This window comes from Megalobrama amblycephala, linkage group LG4 (genome assembly GCF_018812025.1).
Source record: "Megalobrama amblycephala isolate DHTTF-2021 linkage group LG4, ASM1881202v1, whole genome shotgun sequence".
NCBI classification, from domain to species: Eukaryota; Metazoa; Chordata; class Actinopteri; order Cypriniformes; family Xenocyprididae; genus Megalobrama; species Megalobrama amblycephala.
In genome coordinates, this window is record NC_063047.1 from 17,856,008 (window position 1) to 17,878,995 (window position 22,988).

General features: G+C 33.4%; 1 protein-coding gene across 2 annotated transcripts in view; it reads right to left on the reverse strand.

The window, feature by feature from the left end:
• LOC125266903 (ras-specific guanine nucleotide-releasing factor RalGPS1) overlaps nt 1-22,988 on the reverse strand; it is a 206,867-nt gene that overhangs the window by 177,875 nt on the left and 6,004 nt on the right. The window lies entirely within an intron of this gene.

Sequence of the window (22,988 nt, forward strand, 5' to 3'; positions counted from 1 at the left end):
TCTTTGTACTGTAAAATTGCATTACAGTACATTGCTGGCAACCCTGCTGCCAGTACTGTACTGTAAAAATACAGGGATTTAAAGAATGCAGTTAGCTAATAATGTAATAATTTAGGCAATTAATTTACAATCACTGTTAGCAGTTTAACTGAAGGTAGAAGCAATGAGCTCCTGGAAAAATGAATTACATTAACAATAATTAGGATATATAGAAATTGGGCAATGTACATGTTGATCCAGATGATTGTCACATGATCATTCAGAAATTCTAATATGCTGATTTGCTGCTCATGAAATAATCAGGATTTCATAATTCTTTGATAAATAGAAAGTTCAAAAGAACAGCATTTACTTAAACTAGAAATCTTTTGTAAACATTTTAAATGTCTTTACTGCCACATTTGATCAATTTATTGCATCCTTGCTGAGTAAAAGTATTAATTTCTTAAAAAATAAAACATCTTTTGAACAGTACTGTATTTAACACATGCTCAAATCTGTAAATAGCACTATTTAGAATATACTAAATAGCGACAACTAACAAAATACATAAATATACAACAATGTAAATGAACTGTAACTATTTGGTCAGTCACATTTGATTAACACTTACAAAATTGTTGTAACACTCATCCACACCACTAGATGGCAGCACACAACTACAAAAAATTATGGCCTTTTCGAGCTTCTTTATGAGAAGAGATTTGTTTCAAAACATCCATTTAATTTTTATATCACTTAAATCACATCAATATCAACTCATTCCCATATAAGTACCACATACTGTGTGCATATTAACCTCAGCTGAAAATGGTTATGTGTTTAAATATATAAATTTGTTGTGTTGTGAAACACTAGGGTGAGGGTCCAGTAATGTCTAAGACCACTAATGTCTGCTTATATTTTTCATTTTTTTCTCATTTAAAATAACTACATTCATTACAACTTATAGGATCCGCATAACACTGTGTGAAAACTAAACTTTCAATATTTGCAATATTTATAATCCTAGTTTTTCAATGCGTGATTCATGCTGATTGTGCACCAGAAAAAACTGAAATAACCTATTAAACATGAAAGAATTCTGCAATCATTTAAGACATTTCTGCTTGTATAGAACCTTGTTGACCCAAAAAAGGGTTCTTTTTAAAATTGAGTTAACCCCAATGAACCTTTTTTGTGTGTTTGTCCAAAGTCCTCTTGATTCAGCTGTATTTGAGACGGCTCCCTTTTGTAACTCATTCTCCATCACTCCAGAGCCGTCTGATTATAATCTGAAAGCGTTTCCTATAATATCTGCCAATGTAATCCCCCATGAGTCAGTGATAATACTATCTCACACTACATCGGTGTTATGCTGGATCATCGGCGCAGCAGTCGAGCTCTCTTTCACAGAGAAACAGCAGCAGTCTGTCTGACATCACCCGTATGAGACGCCATCTGGACTGAGAGAGGGTGTGAAAGCTATTAAGTGTTTCCAAGGAGACGCACATTAGTTTACCTCCCGCTTTCACTTAGTCCACTCCAATAGAGTGGGAGCCTAGGTTTTTTTGTTTTCCACAATACACACTTGAAGAATGAACTTCACTTGAGGGGTTTATATTGTGCATGAATGCCTGCCTGATCCTTAAGACAACATCTTCAGCTAATACATCTAGTGCACTATAGTATAGTATAGACAGTACAGTATATTATAGTATTGTATACAGTATAGTATATATACAGTAGTAGGGATGTACCAATCACGATTTCATAATGATTTCCAACTTTTTACAAGCAAATGTGTCGATTCCGAAACCGGTTACTGATTTTTTGTTTATTTAAGCAAATTTATTTGTTGTTAATTTGCTCTATTACAAGCCAAAGTGGCCTTTAAAAAAATGTAGCCATTTGAAATTATTTGAAAAATGCAACCAATGCATTTTAATCACAATCCAAACAAAGCACTACACACGTAACATGAGCAGTTGTTAATTAATTTAAATTATAATTTCAAGATTTAAAGCAAAAAACATCATGGTCTGACTTTAGCTTTGTGAAATGATGCTACAAAAATCATACCTGCACATAAAAACAGCAGACGGACCGTCTCTGTCAGTAGATGGCGCTTATGAAACAGCGGTATAATGTTTCCTTGGTCACTGCTGCACACGAAACAGCCCTGCGCTTACAAACACTATACTTTAACAGGCATTATAAGGAGGTAAGAGGAAATGAAAATGCCACTGAAACTATTTCTGGTCAAAATAAAACTATCGTGTGTTTCAAACAAAAAACGTCCGGGTCCCACTTATGGGCAATCAACCGGTACATCCCTATACATTAGTATAGTATAGTATAGTATAGTATAGTATAGAGCCGTACAGTATTGTACACAATAATATAGTATACAGTAGTGTAGTGTATTTTAGTAGAATATAGTATATAGTAGTACAGTATGTACAGCATTGTAAAAACAAAACAAAAAAAACAATGCATTCTGTGTAATATTTGTTATTACCCAGAATGCATTGTTTTTACGGTATATTACTGTTTCAATGGAAAACAGTATTTTACTGTGTATTTTTTTAGTTATTTTTTAGAGTGTACAGTAGTATAGTATACAGTAGTACAGTATAGTAGGAACAAATATTTCACGATATGAGAATTTTTTTTCGTGATAACGATATCACAATATCATAAAGTAAAGTAAAAAAGTTATTTTGTGTTATTTTATCTAATTTCTGTTATTAAAAATAAGAAAAAGAAGCAAATTACAAACAATAGGACAAATACAATATAACAAAAATATGAATTAAACAAATTAAGATTCTTTAATCTTATTGCGATTAATCGCGATTAATTGTTTGCAAAATAAAAGTCTGTGTTTACATAATATATATGTGTGTGTTCTGTGTATAAAAATGATGTATATATAAATACACACACATTCATGTATATATTTAAGAAAAATTTTATATTTATATATAAAATATTTATGTTTATATATATATATATATATATATATATATATATATATATATATATATATATATATATATATATATATATATATATATATATATATATATATATATACACACATACATACATACAGTACAGTCCAAAAGTTTGGAACCACTAAGATTTTTAATGTTTTTAAAAAGTTTCGTCTGCTCACCAAGGCTACATTTATTTAATTAAAAATACAGTAAAAAAACAGTAATATTGTGAAATATTATTACAATTTAAAATAACTGTGTACTATTTAAATATATTTGACAAAGTAATTTATTCCTGTGATGCAAAGCTGAATTTTCAGCATCGTTACTCCAGTCTTCAGTGTCACATGATCCTTCAGAAATCATTCTAATATGCTGATTTGCTGCTCAATAAACATTTATGATTATTTTCAATGTTGAAAACAGTTGTGTACTTTTTTTTTTTTTTCAGGATTCCTTGATGAATAGAAAGTTCAAAAGAACAGCATTTATCTGAAATACAAAGCTTCTGTAGCATTATACACTACCGTTCAAAAGTTTGGGGTCAGTAAGAATTTTTATTTTTATTTTTTTGAAAGAAATTAAAGAAATGAATACTTTTATTCAGCAAGGATGCATTAAATCAATCAAAAGTGGCAGTAAAGACATTTATAATGTTACAAAAGATTAGATTTCAGATAAACACTGTTCTTTTGAACTTTCTATTCATCAAATAATCCTGAAAAAAATATTGTACACAAATATTTTGTACATTTGTACACATTAAATGTTTCTTGAGCAGCAGATCAGCATATTAGAATGATTTCTGAAGGATCATGTGACACTGAAGACTGGAGTAATGATGCTGAAAATTCAGCTTTGCCATCACAGGAATAAATTACTTTGTGAAATATATTCAAATAGAAAACAGTTATTTTAAATTGTAATAATATTTCACAATATTACTGTTTTTTTACTGTATTTTTAATTAAATAAATGTAGCCTTGGTGAGCAGACGAAACTTCTTTTAAAAACATTAAAAATCTTAGTGGTTCCAAACTTTTGGACTGTACTATATATATATTATATATATATATATATATATATATATATATATATATATATATATATATATATATATATATATATATATATATATATATATATATATATATATATATATATATATATATATATATATATATATATATATATATATATATATATATATATATATTTCTAAACTTTATACCTGTATGTGTGTGTGTTTATATATTCATAATTATTAGACACAGAACACACACATATATATTACGTAAACACAGACTTTTATTTTGCAAACGATTAATCGCCCTATATAAAATGTATTCTTATTAAAGCTAAAAAAAAAAAGAAAAAAAAAAAAAGTTCAGTCAAGAGCAGTAAGTTCCTCTTTCGTTTGATTCACATTAATGTCACAGAGCAGGTAGGAATATTAGGCTGCTGTCACTTTAAGACCAAACGCACATAACCGGCTGTTACTTGTGTTACATGAATACTTCCCACAAGGGGCATTTTGAAATAATTGTGCATGTATCTGAACATTCAATGTGCAATAGGACGTGAAAGGGAACTGAATTCACAATCGCATGCTGAGAGACGTGGCTTTTTGTTCACTTCTATCTCAGAGGTTGATTTTTGTTAAAACAAATAGACTTCTTTACATTTACTTCTATATTTTTCTCTCTTTATAAATGTCACAAAAAAGCAACTACATATTTTCCAGTTTATGGGACCTTTTGAGTTACAAATACTAAGAAATATAACATTCTTAAAACTACATAAAAACCCATGCTAGACCAACAGAATTACTCCAAACGTTGTTCCAATTAGAATTATGCGATTACGGTTATTGGATTATTGTTCCAGGTAAGTGATAGGTAACTGATTCGGGATCCTAATCAGGTGTTAAATAGAGGTGAGCAGCAACAAAGAGCTATTTTTCAATATAAAAGACCCCCATCCAATGCATTTTAGTCATCCTCTTTGTCTTCCATCACACCCCGTTTTTGTCCCCCTCAATCTCTTTAATTATCCCTCATCTCTCACATGTCCATTAAAGCAGCTGTGAGATGCTGTAATTAAACGGCTCAGGCTTCAGCGCTGTTAAACTCCCTTCAGGATCTGTCCTCACAGTCACTGAAATAGAGCCGCTGAGAGAAGAAACTACAACCAAAGAAGAACTACAGGAATAGTCTTCTGCACCAGGGATTTTGTCCAATACTGAAGGTGCTATAAGGGATTTAGAGTAGCAGGCATAAAAAAATCCCCATGAACTGAGAAAACCATAGATAGATATGATGGCTGAAGGCAATTTAATGTTTCTTAAAGGGGTTATATGTAGAATTCAGAAAGCCTTGTTATTAGAGACACCGGTGGCTGTTAAGTGAACTGCAGCAGGCAACTTATTGCTCATGCTCGCACTCGTGCACACGTACTAGACTGAACCTGATTCAAGGCACCCATATATTCATGGCAAAGTGAGGTTGCGAATTGCTCAGTCCACTGCTCACCGCTCCCTTTCGAAGCACACAGAGGAGCTATGGTGGCCGACACAGGACAAAGATGTCGTCATCTGAGTAGGCCTGTCACGACAACTACTTTTTGTTGTGCGAAATAATTGCGATATGCGATATTATTGTCATTTTAAGACCATTTTATGCCACTGAATATATAATCCTAATAATGCAAGTAGGCCTACACACTTTCAATGACAATGAACTTAAAGGATTAGTTCACTTTCAAATAAAATTTTCCTGATAATTTGAAAGTGAACTAATCCTTTAACTCTAAAGAATATTTAGACCAGGGGTCTCAAACTCAAATTGGCGGGGGGCCGTTTCTGTGATTGACACCTCATAGGAGGGCCATATTAACATTCAAGCGCAAGAAAGCGCAACATTTCAGAAAATTTACTTTCCTTTGCATTATTTCTCATTTACATCAAATTTTCCTACTAAAATATCTTACCTATACTTACCTATACCTATAGCCTACTATAAATATTTTATTTACCATACTAAATGTAAACAGCAGTGTCTCTCTCATTGTTACAGAGTGTAATATAATTATATAATACTATTACTTATATAATACTACTAATATACTAATATAATACTACTAATATACTATTAATTGCAATAGTCTGGTGCAACTTCTCACATCCAACAAGGTGCATGGAATAAAAAAAAAAAAAATAGTAATTAAAAACAAAACCATCAACACTTGTGGCGTGGAGGGGTCAGGAATAAACAAAAAACTGGAGCTATATATATATATATATATATATATATATATATATATATATATATATATATATATATATATATATATATATATCAACTTTATTTTGCCAAAAAATAAAAATCTCTCATTGTTACATACATTATTAGCTTTTAATATTTAGTGGAAGTATTTTCCCTTACTTTATGTTAGCTTAAATAACATTAAAATTTTGCACTGACCAACACTGTACTGAACAAATACAATCCCTGAATACATTTGTACACTCTTCTGTTTCTTGACAGACACCTGGCAGCGCATTTGTCCAAGATGCCGTTTGAGCATCAGTAACGTTTAATGGTTGCATCGGACGCGTTTCGGTGGTTTAAATCGACGCTCGTGACTTAAAGTCGAGTGCTTTTACTGTAGGCTAATTTAGGCAAGCGCGCTCATAATAGAAGCGACGCGGTTGAGAGCGCGGCTCATGGTTGCATAGCAACGACAGACGCCACCAGAGCGAAAGCGCATTGGAAAGAAGAGAATGCGGCGCGGCCGCTTATGTGACGCGATATTTGAATGCCCCCATAGCAACTAGAGAATAATAATAATAATAATAATTTAGCGGGCCGGGTTATGTTTTATTTTTGAGATCAGTTGCGGGCCGTGTAGAGGGGGAGGGCGGGCCGTAAATGGCCCGCGGGCCGGCAGTTTGAGACCACTGGGCTAAAGGAATTGAAGCGTAAAAAAATAATAATGTTGAATAAATAATAAATAAACCTTTGCTAACAAAAACTGCAAAATAACAAGTAGAAAAAAAAACACTTTCAAATGCACAAAAGGCACTTATTTGGAGATTTTCCATCTACAGGTTTTTCCCTGACCTTATTTTCTCAGTAAAGTAAGGGTTCACGCTATTGTCAGATACGTGTCCATTGTCCATAGGTAGATTTAGATTTAGCCTGTTGAGGTATCTGTTTTTCTAGAGGCGTTTGAAAAACTTCTTTTGAGCGCTGCGTTTTAGCGCCACATCATGCACGAGATGCTGTGAAAGACGCGAGTGCAACAAACAAACATGTTTCCATGGAAAAACTGTGCAGTGGAACACAAAAACGCATTCCCTATGAAAACGAACTAGACACTCGCAACTGCCGCGTCCTGTGAGCGAGCACCATTTCGCGCTGTCGTGTTTATATTTGCACCAGTGAATTGCAGAAACTGAGCGCATTTGCACTTATTCTTCCAAACTGTCTGTAGTTGTCAGGAAAACACTATAACGACTCGAATGGCGCATTTTTCCACCTGTCGATGTCAGCTCTGTGTATGAAGGAGCTGCCTTAGCCCTGCTTTCGCCTCGGAAAGCAGACGAGATGACGGAGGCAGTACGATCGGCAAAATGTCGGTGACATTTATTTTTGTGAAAACATAATGGGCAATATATCGCGTCACCAAAAATGATCAAGGTCATGTTCATATATTGTGCGATAAGTCGATATATCGACTATCGCGACAGGCCTACGTCTGAGACAGCAGAGAGTAGCCAGTCAAGCAATGAGGTTTCTTCTTACTTCTAAAAAAGAACGGTCTCTGCTTCTAATAAACCAGACGACTACTACTACTACTACTTTGTGCGTATTCAATGTAGTGATGATGCAAGCTGCCTCTAAACACACCAATGAAGAACAACAACAACAACAACATGCTCTGTAGAGTAGTTTGTCTGTTTAGGGCTACTGTAGAAACATGGACCCACTGTGTATCTAGATAGAAATGGCTCATTCTAAGATAATAAAAACATAACGATCCTAAAATTTACACACTGCACCTTTAAGAGTCTATCTGACTATACAAGACTATATTCCGAGTCCTTCACATAGAAATCAGTTTACAGGCTTTTATAAACAACCTAGGAAGTCAGGGAAGGTCTCATTTTTAAGACTCGTCACAAGCTGTTCACACTGGCAATAAAATAAGTGATTAATACATGAAAATAATAACATTCCTTTGACTTCCTTCAACTACAGCAATTCAACTGCACATCCAAATGAAAAAAAAACAAAAAAAAAAAAAAAAAAAAACTGTACAAACAAACTAGTACTAGTACGACCAACACAGGCTCAAGTATCGTGAACAATAAAGAACCCGTTTTTCAATTTTCTTTATTATTCAGAGCTTGTGAGTGTAGAACATTAATTACAGGTCACATTTCAAACAGGATAACACAAATATTTATCAGAGTTCTGTAAGACATCTGTTTTTAGTCAAATTCAAAGCAGCAAATGTGACATTTGCAGATGAAATAATCCCAGAATGCATTGTGACAAGCTCAGTGAAAAGTTTCATCAAAGATGGTGCACAGAAGTGAAGAAAATGACCAATATATAATTTAACCAGTTCAAATATATATATATATATATATATATATATATATATATATATATATATATATATATATATATATATATATATATATATATATATATAAATATATTACAAAAAAAGACTATTTCTACCTGAATAGGGAAAGACCATAATTTCCAAAATTATTTCACATGATTGTAGTTTATAACATTCACCAGTGTTATTATTGTTTACTAAAAAAGAAAGCTGAAGAAAAAAACTAAAAATCCATACTAAAAATCACTAAAACGGAAATAATGAAATTAAACTATACAGAAATATTAAATTTTTTTTTAAAAATGACAAAAGCACATAAAATTACTAATACTTAAAACAAAAACTATAAAAATCTAATTGCTTTTGTAGCTAATTGGCAGAGCAATTTTAGTGTTATTTACAGTCTGTTCATATATTTTATTTTATTTTATTTTATTTTATTTTATTTTATTTTATTTTATTATTTTATTTTATTTTATTTTATTATTTTATTTTATTTTATTTTATTTTATTTTATTTTATTTTATTTTATACACAGTGCCCTCCACAATTATTGGCACCCTTAGTAAATATGAGCAAAGGCGGCTGTGAAAAAAATTCTGCATTGTTTATTTTTTTGATCTTTCATTCAAAAAAAATTCACAAAATTCTAACCTTTCATTGAAGGAAAATAATTGAAAATGAGGGAAAAAGCTCATTATGAAATAAATGTTTTTCTCCAATACATGTTTGCCACAATTATTGGCATCCCTAGAAATTCTTCTGAGTAAAATAACTCTGAAGTATATTCCCATTCACATTTACATTTTTTTAGCACACCAGAGTGACTAGGAGCATGAAATAGTCCAGCCATGACTTCCTGTTCCACAGGAATATAAACATGAGGAAACACAAAGGCCAAATTCCCTTAATCATCCATTACAATGAGAAAAAAAAACAAATAATATAGTTCTGATGTGCAGCAAAAGATTGTTGAGCTTCACAAAATAGAAAATGGGTATAAGAAAAAAGCTAAATTGTCCTAATGTGCGGTGAGGAGGAAAGTTTGAGTGGCCAAAGACTCTCCAAGGATCACAGCTGGAGAATTGCAGAAATTAGTTGAGTCTTGAGTCTCAGAAAGCCTAAAAAAAATTACCAAACAGCACCTACATCCCCACAAGTTGTTTGGGAGGGTTTCAAGAAAAATCCTTCTTTGCTCATCCAAAAACAAACTCCAGCATATTCAGTTGTCAGACATGACTGGAACTTCAAATGGGACCGGCTTCTATGGTCAGATGAAACTAAAAAAAATAGCTTTTTGGCAACAAACCCACCAGATGGGTTTGGTGCACACATGGATAAAAAGTACCCCATGCCCACGGTTAAATATACTTCTTGATCTTTAATGTTGTGGGCCTATTTTTCTGCTGGAGGTCCTGGACATCTTGTTCAGATTCATGGTATCATGGATTCTATCAAATACCAACAGATAAAAAAATCAAAACCTGACCGCTTCTGCTAGAAATCCAATAATGGGCAGTGCTTGGATCGTCCATCAGGACAATGATCCAAAACAAACATCAAAACCAACACAAAAATGTGTCACTGAACACAAAATGAAGCTTCTGCCATGGTCGTCCCAGTTCCCTGACCTGAAACCTAAAGAAAATGAGTGGAGTGAACTGAAGAGAAGAAGCACCAACGTGGAGCTGGGAATCTGAAGGATCTGGAGAGATTCTGCATGAAGGAATGATCTCTGATCTCTTGTCAGGTGTTCTCCAAACTCATCAGGCATTATAGAAGAAGAGTGAGAGCTGTTCTCTTGGCAAAAGGACATTGCAATAATTGGGTGCCAATAATTGTGGCCAACATGAACTAGAGAAAAACATGTATTTCAAAATGAGCTTTTCCACCCATTTTCAATTGTTTTTCTTAAATGAAAGGTTAGAATTTTGTGAATTTTTTGAATGAAAGATCAAAAAGATAAACAATGCAGATTTTTTTTCACAGCCACCTTTGCTCATATTTACTAAGGGTGCCGATATTTGTGGAGGACACTGTATATATTATATATATTATATATATATATATATATATATATATATATATATATATATATATATATATATTTTTTTTCATTTTTTTTTTTTCAGGGGTGCATTTCCCTTACAACAACACAACTTAATGCTTAACTAGCATAGTACGATGTGTCGTTTAAGAGAACAACTAGCTAGCTAGGTCATGAGTGTTTCCTGAAACCATATTGTCGCAAATTTGCATTTTCAGCCATGTTGGTTAATGGTGTCATACAGATGGTGGATAATAACTTCTTTTAATTAATCTGTTTGACATCAAATTTTTGGCAATAAATCATGAACATGGCATCTGAGGACTAATTTTTCTCTATTTCCAGATTCAATCATAGGCTCTTTCTACTAGAACACATACGCATAGGGCTGGATGATTAATCGAAAAGTAATCGAAACCAAAATTCAGAACCTCTAACCGACGTAATTTTCTCATGACGGTTATTTCATTTTTTAATCTGTTAATGCTTCCCCCTTAAAAACATACTACCGCGTGTGTAGCCACATGACTCCGCCCCATCCAGTCAGTGGCATAAAAGCAACACGGAGGTGAACGCCGATTCAACACATAGTGATGGCGCAAGCGGTGAGCCTTGCGTCTTTACTAAACTTTGTCAGTTGTATTTGTTTTAAGGTTTGCCAGTTTGGACATTCAAGCGATTTTAGACGATTGGATGTATATTATTTCGAGCTACCGTGCTCGCGCAGCTGCACTGTGGCACGAACACTCATACAAATAGTAGCTGCGCAAAATGTGAAGATCGCGCGCACACAGAGGAACGCAGAAACTAGTTGTCAGAGCTGTCCAGTTAAGTAGCTTAGAAACTCAAAACTTATTATAGCATATATTTTTCTACTTTTGAAGGAACTATTTACAACCCACAGCTTCACAATTAATAGAGAGATGGTATGACTAATTCACACACGCAATCACTCGTACTGGTACTGTACTAATTTATCTTTATATGATTTACAACGAGCAGAAATCTTTACGAACCATAGATAAAATAACTGCTGATAGTGAGCTGTTATGTCAGATCACTCTTTCAATAGGAAAAAATATCCCACCTTTTAACCCTCTGGGGTCTGAGGATTTTTGGGGCCCTGGAGAAGTTTTGACATGCCCTGACATTTGTGCTTTTTTCAGTTGTTCATAAACATATTAATGGAAAAAGTGTCATTACACTGTATTCAGCACAAACTAGGCTACAATAATATGTGAGGAACATGTATGTACATGTTTGTGTTTTTGAAGGAATAACGTTTATGCGTGGTTATTGAAAAAACAAAAAACTTAAGTCACTGAAATAAAGCCAAAAATTATATATTAAATCTGTGTTCACAGGACTTCTGGGTATTGGAGGTTGTAGACTAGAGTTTTTGCTTCAGAATGATGTAAAAATTATTCTGCCTACTCCTTCATATAAAACAATAGAGAGATTTAAATTTTGTAAGACACTTTTTGTCAAGAAACACAGTATGCGTGGAGGCGTGAATCATCATGAATAATGGGTGATTCTCACCTGAGAAGACAAAAGAATCGAATAATAATGACCTGAAATGACTTGCATAATAATGAGCTCTTTCAGTCAGGTAGGCTGTGAAAAAACCTGTGAGACATTGATCATGTCTCAAGCTCATGGTGTATATCAAACATACAGAAAAAAACAGCAACACTGTGAAATATTATTACAATTTAAAATAATGGTATTCTATTATATTCTTTAAAATATAATGTATTTCTGAGATGCAAAGTGCCTGAACAATTATGTTACCTCTATGGCATTTCATATAGCCTTTTAGCTTAAAAGCATGCACATTTGGAGAAATATTGATGGATTCTCATGTTTATGTCAATTTTCTATACACAGGAGGAATATTTATTGTCATCACTATGAGTGCTGGATACTGTGTTTTCAATTCATACTTGCAGCCGGAGGGCGCTCTGTACACCTTTAGTCCACAAATTAATCTAAAGAAGGACAACCATGTGACTCTCCAGGAACTAACAGAGGCCAGAGATCGCTATATCATCCAGATAAACACTTTTCAAGACAATAAATACACGATTGAGACGATGAATGCATGCATTGCCTCAGTATTTGCCTCTGAATAGCGCTGGCTCCGTGGGCGTGGCCGCATTAGCGGATAATGAGCTGAATCACGGATTTCTGACATGGCTCTCTTTTCATACAGATTACATAAACAGAGAATATTTGTTTTCGATTCGACTTACAGGATTTAAAACCTGACATTTCAATGTTTTTTTAGACATAAGTCTAATTTTTTTGTGATTAGTATTCACTAAGTTACAGTTAATTTTCTGCATCATGTTAGTTTTCTTTATTTTACAAAAAGCACAACATTTTGTTTTTACTCTGAGTGTACACAAATAAAAGAAGATATTCCACAGATTAAAATGGTGTATAACTCTTAATTGTATGTGCAACATTGACGGAGTATTTTGAGTCTCTTTCACACTGGTTAGAAAAAAAACGCGGTGGTCACGCCGGCGTGACCGCCGACCCGAGGGAGTTAACAGTCAATCATATTTACAGTACAAACCTTGTCAGTGAACTATGAGGGCAAAAAAAAAAAAAAGGGCCAGAAACAAAATAATCGTTTATTAATCATAATCGAGGTAAAATGTTCAATAAATCGAGGTTTTGATTTTAGGCCATAATCGTCCAGCCCTACGTACGCACATGCGCACTCTTCAAAAACGTTTCTTTAAAACTCTTGACAAACAGACGTAAAGTAAATTTGTATTTGAAATGAAAGAAATAGATTGTACTGAATCCCAGCTTGCTTATTTTGCTCAAGATAAGAATTTATTTAGTCCACATGTCATGCAAACAAGAAACTAACCACAGGTCGAGAGCTGTTGTTCCAACCACACAACTTTGCAAAGTTTGCGAATGTCTGTTGGAACCATGGTTTCGGGAAACACTGACTTGTTGAACTATGCTGATAATGATGGAACTTGCAAACATTGTTGGCTAACGATGCCTTTGGGAAATGCACCCCAGGTCAGTGCAGATAATATGCATTGAACTTAACTGGTGAAGTTGGCAAGAGTTCATTCTCACTGCAGATGAGACGGTGCAGGAGTTTCCTGTCCTCTGCAGCTCTCATCAGAATGAAACTGACATTCATGATGCAGGATGTAGATGCAGAGCAGTGATATTAAAGCAGCACAATCTTCACTGCAGGCAGGCACCCAAATTTGTCTTTACACAGCAATATGTGATAAAATAACATTAACATATGACCAGTGTTCATTTTGACAGCAAATTTTGATTTAGATTCAGTCATAGTCTTTTGACTAAAATGTCATTTAGTTTCAGTCATATTTTAGTCATCGGAAATTGTTTTAGTTTTAGTCTAGTTTTAGTCGAAATATCATAAGATTTTAGTCGCCTAAATCTACAGTAGATTTAGTCGACTAAAATCTAATTTAGTTAAATTGTAATGCATTAAGCATTTCTCTAACAATACACAGATCCTATACACTGATATAGGCACATCTGATATTTCCCAAACTGTTTATGTTCACCCAACTGTACTTTGCTCACCAAAGCGGACGGTTTTTGACCGTTCAAGTGCAAAAAGACACAAAAGAGCAAAATTCAGTACTTTTCAGGGATTGACACACTTTTCATTGAGGTACTATTATAGTTTTCGTTTAAAAATTTTATTAGATTTGATTTTTAGTTTTTCTGCTTTCATTTTAATTTTAGTTAAAAGTTTTAGTATTTTTTGTGTGTTTGTCTTTAAGTTTTTGCTTTTAAATGTCTAAGTTTTTATTTCTGTTTGTTATTTTAATACCTCAGGTTAAGATAAAGCTTAGAAACTAGATTAAATAAATAGAGTTTACATTTTTGTTATATATATATTTATTTTTATTTCAGTTCATGTTTATTTCAAGTAATGAAGATTTCTTGGGTTTTAGGTTTAGTTAACTATAATAACCCTTATACTTGTAAAATATATTGAATAATGTGTCCAATAATGTTCTTAGTCTTTCCTTCCTGTGACAGAAGATACAGTAGTTTACTATGAATTAAATAGAAATTAAATTAAATACAGTTTGTGTAAACAAAATAACAATAATAACCAGGAAAAAATAATAATTATAAACCATCCCGAAATACACCGTGACTCTTATTCTGAAATGTCTGCAGTATACACTGTAGCCTATTGTAGTAGCAGGCTACTCATGAGGGTGATGATAAATACACCTAAAACATTCTACCATATAAACATTGTGTAGTAAACACTGGCATAATTCACCAACATTAGCTTATGAGCAATCGTTTGGCATAAATGTGTGCTATTCATTAATTGCAAAGCAGTCTTAAGTGCTGCTGCTGCACGAGCTTGTAGAGCGTGCAACAGCGCCGCTTTTTCCCGCGGTTAGATCAGCACATTATACTTCAAATCTTCCACACAGCAGTCTTGACTGGATATCTTCCCTCTCTTTCATTTGCGTCTCGTTTTTATTTGCTGACGAAAATTAGAGTAGATTTTAGTTATAGTTTTAGTCATTCAAAACGCATTTTTGTTTAGTCATCGTCTCGTTTTCGTCCGTGAAAAAATGTTGTTGATGAAAATTATTCGTCAACGAAATTAACGCTGCATATGAGCACCCATATTTATATATCACATTCAGTAATGTGGCCACTTCAATCACAGTGAAGTAATGATCAATTAAAATAGATACTATATAATGCCTATATAACTGCTATATAACACCTATATAACACCTATATAATGCCTATATAACACCAATTTAACACCTATATAACACCTATATAATGCATATCTAACAACTATTTAACACATATATAACGCCTATATAACAACTATTTAACACCTATTTAACACATATTTAACACCTATATAACGCCTATATAACGCCTATATAACAGCTATATAACGTCTCTCCTTTTTTATAGTATGTTACCGTAATGCTACCGTGGAAATGAATTAATTTCATTTGGGTAATTGATTGCTTCAAACAGTTTAAAAACTAGTATTTATAAGGAATTTACTTTATATGGTATTTATTTTATATGTTAGTACTGTGAACTTATTTCATTTGGGTCAGCTGAAAAGGAATATTTTTTAATATAACACACTTAATGTGTAATAGTGTACTTGCCAAACACTTAACATTATATTCCAGGTTAAAAATTGCATTACTTTCCCAGTAATTTCCCAGTAGGACTTCTCTTGTATCTAACTGCACTCTTGGAAATTTCTTGTAAAATCTACAATAACATATTGTATTTCTACAGTGCATATGTACTATGAAGATACCCAGCATGCAATGCAGCATGAATAGATTATGCTGGAGAGTTTTTTTTTTTTTTTATCTGTGCACCTAAAACTTATTTTTGGTTCATCTTTTGCACTTTGTGTTGTTTGTTCATTTAGTAATATTCAGAGTTTATCTTTTTTACTATTATTATTATTTGTTGAGTGTCACCATTGTTGTGTTTTGTATGTCGAGTATTGATGTCTGTGCATCATTAGGTGACAGAAGAAAAAAAAATATTTTGTTGCAAGATGATGTAATCTTTTTCAAAGATAAATCTCAGCAGCTGCTTCACTGTTGTGAAATATTAATCTATAAACAATTATGAATTTGAAATAAGATATTGGTAAATCATGGTGAAATAATGCTAATAATAGTATAGTTTGACTAAATTAAAAACAGCCAATTAGCTTATTTCATATTCAAGCTTGTCATCATTGTAACACGTTTTCATTTTTCACACTTCTGACTTAGCTAGATCAGAAATTTGAACATGAATATACAAGGTCCAAGATCCCAAGCAAATTGAATACTGATCACCATTATGGTGACTTTTACCGTGGTAAACAATATAATTTCTTACAGTGGCATGGTTAAAGACAACTTTATAATGTGAATTCACAGTAAAACAAGAGCAGTAAATTACTGTGTTGTTAACATTATTGCTGTTGATTAACAGTAATTCATAAATAAATGACCCAGCATGCATTATGTTAACTGTAAATTTCTGACTACAATAATTTATTGCAAAATAAAACTGTTTAATCCTGTTAATTACTGGGAATTTGTTAGTGTACAAACCACCCTATTGAGCACCAAAGGATTAGGACAGCAATCACAATTGAACACGACGCAGGCCAAGAGACATAAGCAAAATGCATCTACCCTCAATGGTGATATTTACAGCAGCTCTTGCTGAACTGATGTTTGACATTTTTTTATCCAAGGGATCATACTTGGCAACAGACCTCTCGTTTCTCATCCCTCCCACAATCTTCGGCTCTAAGGGACCATCGTCATGGCAACAGAAAACCACTTGGAATGTGGGCCGGCTGGCTGCTGTTGCAAGTTTCTGAATGGGTTTTGACGGTTGCCTGTGGAAACTGAACCCTGAACACAGTAGGGTGCACTGAAAGCAGGGATACTTCAGCCTGGATGTCATACTTGGAGAAAGTTTTATAGTAGTCTCCCTGAAATTATATGTCAGGGAAAATGTGCAGTCAGGTGGTCATTATCCCAAACCTGACAGGGTGATCAGGGCTCTGACATGGAGCAGAGCTGTTTTGTATCACGCTCAAGTGGTTTATTTTGCGATAATCACTGCCTGACTGAACATTATCCCACTTATTACACAGCTACTAGAGCTGCACGATTAATCATTAAAAGATCACGATCTTGAATCAAACACCCACGCAATCTTCTTCCTAAATGACAATGGTTCGGCTCTGTCTATTAATCCTTTGACAAGTACGATCACAGCAAACATTCAGCTCTGTGTTGGTGCTGCAGTTGAAATGTATAGGTATGAAGCAGCTTCTCTTTTCAATCGCACAGTATCGTTATTCATTTCTATGTTACAATAATTCAAATGATCACAGAAGTACTGGAATAAAAGTTTATAGCTCGGGTATAAACACTGATGTCTATTGTAGTGATCAAAATAGAGTAAATCACCTTTTGAAAGTAACTTGATGCTTCAAATAAAGATTGTATCAACATCGCTACACCAGTAGGAGGCGACAAGTGATAAAAATATGTTATTAGCTATTTTTCAATCCACCTATTTCTATACGCATTTTGGGATATCACATTAAAAAAAATGCTGGATGGAAGTGCCAAGATGTGCATAAATTCTGAAAATGCGCATTTAAAAAAAAAACGTATGCACTCAAATGAGTCAGGTAATTTTTTGTATGCTATACGAAAACGTGCATAAACTGCGATGGAAACACTTTTACTGAATATATTCCTTGATACGCATTAAAAAAGACATGTGACTTTGCAATGGGATGGCATAACTGGACCAACCGGTGGACCGATCTCGTTGCAGAGCATCTGAAATGCTGTTTAGGTCATTCTGTAATGCCTGAGCAAAGAGTCGTAAAGTAGTTTGGTATAATTCCCTCCCAGAAGCGCCTCACACAATCGCGTTCACAAACACCAGGCATCTGAATGCAAGATAACATGACAGCGTTTATTGCGGTTCGTCTGAGGTGCAAATACTTTATTATATAAGAAAATTATCATATACTGTGGCTTCTACTGCAGCAACTTCCATTTTTCTTAGTGTTATTTAGCACCAGTTTATCAGGAAGTGGCGATTTTGTTCTCTTCAGCTCACTGGATGGACAGTGCTTTATTCGCAAATGTTTTATGCGATATTCCAAATTTGCACACAAGTTAAATACGCAACTTTGGATGGAAACATAGCTATTGAATCATTCATTCAATCAAACAATTTGTTCATCCAGTAATGAAACAAATTAAGTCTTTGTGAGTGAATCATTGAATCATTCAAACCGATTTAAAAAAAAAAAAGCATTCAAAATAATTAAATATTTTTTTAAATAGCCTGCAGAAATGAACATTTTGTCAGAACCTCTAAGAAACAAGGTGTTATTTTGTTTAGTTGATCTCCATTAAAAAAAAAAAAAAAAAAATTGTTATTCTCAATTTATCCAAAATCATACAGCTTGTCATTATAGATGTCATTAGACGTCATTATACAACATATTTAAGCATAGAATAATATTCACAAACACTTTAATAAACTATAAAAAAAAAAAAAAATATATATATATATATATATATATATATATATATATATATATATATATATATATATATATATATATATATATATATATATATGTTGCTTTTAGTTGGGAAACTAACCAAAATAGGCTCAAGTACTTGAATTACTAAAAGTAAAAAAATAAATAAATAAAACCTAAAAATAAAAAGTTAAAGCTAAAAATATAAAAAATATAAAATTAAAATTAAACTAAAAAACAAAATAAAATGAAAATTGAAAATATATAAGCCAATTAAAAATACTAATAAATGCAATAATTGCATATAAATAATACTAAAATAACATTGTCTGCTCAGCATGTTTTTCTCTGTCCAAATATTCAATATGCATCATTCAGCAGGGATAAGCATTGTGGTCATTCTGACTGATGACAGAGCACTAGGTGCCAGCCAAATTTTATCATATCTGATCACAAAATTAAAGGTCCCGTTCTTTGTGATCCCATGTTTCAAACTTTAGTTAGTGTGTAATGTTGTTGTTAGAGTATAAATAAAATCTGTAAAATTTTAAAGCTCAAAGTTCAATGCCAAGCGAGATATTTTATTTAACAGAAGTCGCCTACATCGAACGGCCAGTTTGGACTACATCCCTCTACTTCCTTCTTTAATGACGTCACTAAAACAGTTTTTTGACTAACCTCCGCCCACAGGAATACACAAGAGTTGCGTTTGTAGAGTGTGTTTGTCGCCATGTCGTCGAAACGCTGTTATTTTCATCCCGCAGTCCAATCACCGGGTCTGATTCCGGCTCAAATTGATAGGGTAAAATTAAAGACATGTTTACAATAACACTGAGCGCGTGCATCTCCACGTTATGGTAAGAGGCGTGACCTTTCCGGGCAAGATGCGCTAAACTGCTGTCGAATCACAACACAGGAACCGCTGGCACAATCAGAACTCGTTACGTATTTCTGAAGGAGGGACTTCATAGAACAGATAAGATAGATATACAGATAAGTAAATTATGTGAAAAATACTGTGTTTTTTTACACGCGAAACATGAACACATGTTATATTGCACACTATAAACACAATCAAAGCTTCAAAAAAACACGAAAAATGGGACCTTTAAGGACCAGGTGTAAAGCTGTAAAGATCTGTAGAAAAAAATCCCCCTCAGCTTATCAAATGTGTGGAGTAATGAGGGAGTCAGATTCCAGCGGTGGACTTGCCCTCAGATGCACCGCAGAGCTTATCTGAGATTCAATCCATGACATCACTGCAGTCCGCGAGCAAACTCAGCGTTTCTAATGGATCGAGTGTCATATAACACGCCACATCAACCATCAAGGGAGTTAGTGGGGAAAAGAGGAGAACAGTGACGTGAAAAAAAGAGAAAGAGAGAGAGAGATGATTGTGACACTCAGTTGGCAGGACTGCTTAACTTTATTCACACAAAGTGATGAAAAACCTGGAGTAATATGAAAATACAAAGCAGGACATGTTCCAAACAGGCCAATGCGAGGAAGAACTTAAGAGTTGTTCTTGCAGGCAAAGAAAAATTTGGTATTTTAGTTGCACAATAAGTATCATATATCGTCTAGTTTACGAAAGCTATGAAACTGATTCAGACTTTATAGAGCCTGAACTATACACATATATAAGTACACAACTGTTCAAAAGTTTGGGGTCAGTAAAAATGTTTTAAAGTAATCAATACTTTTATTCAGGAATAATGGATTAAATTGATCAAAAGTGACAGTAAGACATTTATAATGTGACATAAGATTTCCATTTAAAATGAATGCTGTTCTTTACATTCAATAAAGAATACTGAAGAAAGAAAATAAAAATCACTTTTTACAAAAACATGAAGCAGCGCAACTGTTTTAAACACAACACTAATAATAAGCAGCCAATCAGCATATCAGAATGATTTCTGAAGGATCATGTGACACTGAAGACTGGAGTAATGATGCTGAAAATTCAGCTTTGATCACAGGAATAAATTACATTTTACAACATATTGCAATAGAAAACAGTTCTTTTAAACTGTAATAATATTTCACAATATTGCAGTTTTTAAACAGTATTTTTTGATCAAATAAATGCAGCCTTGGTGAGAATAAGATATTTTTTCAAAAACCACATACTTTGAACGGTATACACACATACAAACATACATATTCAAGTGTATAATTTGATTTATTAGATTTAATATTTAAAAAAAAAAATAACTGTACACTGTTGCCATCATTTAAAATTACTCCTAGTGTAATAAAAACAGTGTCATATTCATGACAGGCAGCAACAGGGCTGCTGTTATAACCAGAATAGCATAATTGACCAGGTGGTCGCATCTCAAATGTCTGCACCCTAACACATGCTCACCCCTTTACAAACACAGCCATGGAAAGAGATATCTGAGTCAGAAAATCTAATATTTCACACACTTCGATCTGCGCTTTGATAACAGACACAGCGTGGATTTTTTTAAGCTGTGTGGCACAGGGGGCGAGAACTTAATCTAAACCGGCTCCCCTTTGAGCTGACGTCTGCAACACCTAAAAATAGGCAGCCGTCTAAACAGGAGCGCAGCGGTCCAAAGAGCAAAAAATAAAAACAGACAAATATCAAATGAACAGAGAGACGGCACGGTCAAACAACAAATACCAGGACCGGTTAAACCTATTGCTCCACTGATATCTGTTATTAAATGGCCAAAACAATATATATATAATAATATATATGTGTGTGTGTGTGTGTGTGTGTATTATATTATATTATATTATATATATATATATATATATATATATATATATATATATAGTACAGTCCAAAAGTTTGGAACCACTAAGATTTTTAATGTTTTTAAAAGAACTTTTGTCTGCTCACCAAGGCTACATTTATTTAATTAAAAATACAGTAAAAAAACAGTAATATTGTGAAATATTATTACAATTTAAAATAACTGTGTACTATTTAAATATATTTGACAAAGTAATTTATTCCTGTGATGCAAAGCTGAATTTTCAGCATCGTTACTCCAGTCTTCAGTGTCACATGATCCTTCAGAAATCATTCTAATATGCTGATCTGCTGCTCAAGAAACATTTATGATTATTTCCGAGAGCTTTCTGTCCGGTAATGTATGTACGGTAGACTGTCCATGTCCAGAAAGGTAATAAAAACATCATCAAAGTAGTCCATGTGACATCAGTGAGTTAGTTAGAAGTTTTTGAAGCATCGAAAATACATTTTGGTCCAAAAATAACCAAAACTACGACTTTATTCAGCATTGTATTCTCTTCCGGGTCTGTTATCAATCCGGGTTCTCGACTCCACAGTGACACTCCTGATGTAAGACGCTGCTGACGTGTTATCTGGTGCTCCCGAACTTCATTTACAGTCTGAGGGAGACGCACGCTGTATTCAAGCTATTCTACATTGTTTGTATTTTGGTATTGCTATATTATTTTAAAATGGTGCGTAAGTGTGCATGTCGTGGATGTCCTAATCGCCAAAAACAACCACGTAAAAGTGCATTACCAACGCCGACAGATGAAAGGATTCAATGGAATCAATTCAATGGAAAGGATTCCGGAAGAGAATACAATGCTGAATAAAGTCGTAGTTTTTGTTATTTTTGGACCAAAATGTATTTCCAATGCTTCAAAAACTTCTAACTAACCCACTGATGTCACATGGACTACTTTGATGATGATTTTATTACCTTTCTGGACATGGACAGTCTACCGTACATACATTTTCAGTGGAGGGACAGAAAGCTCTCGGACTAAATCTAAAATATCTTAAACTGTGTTCCGAAGATGAACGGAGGTCTTACGGGTTTGGAACAACATGAGGGTGAGTCATTAATGACATAATTTTCATTTTTGGGTGAACTAACCCTTTCATTTCCAACCTATTTTGAGTTCATTTTAAGCCAGCCATATAGTCATTTTTAAACAATAGCTGGGTTAAATAAAACTACCCAGCACGTTGGGTAAACATTTAATCCAACCACTAGGTTTGTCCATTTTCAACCCAACTTCAGTTGTTTTAACCCAGCATTTTTTTTTAGAGTGTATGTAATTACTTAGAATTGTTTATATTTAATGTATATTGTTTAGATATAAAAATATAATTAGCTATTTAAACCATTATTTATTTATTTTTTTACTCAAAATTCTAAAAATACATTCGAATACAATCCGGTAACGTGTACCAATC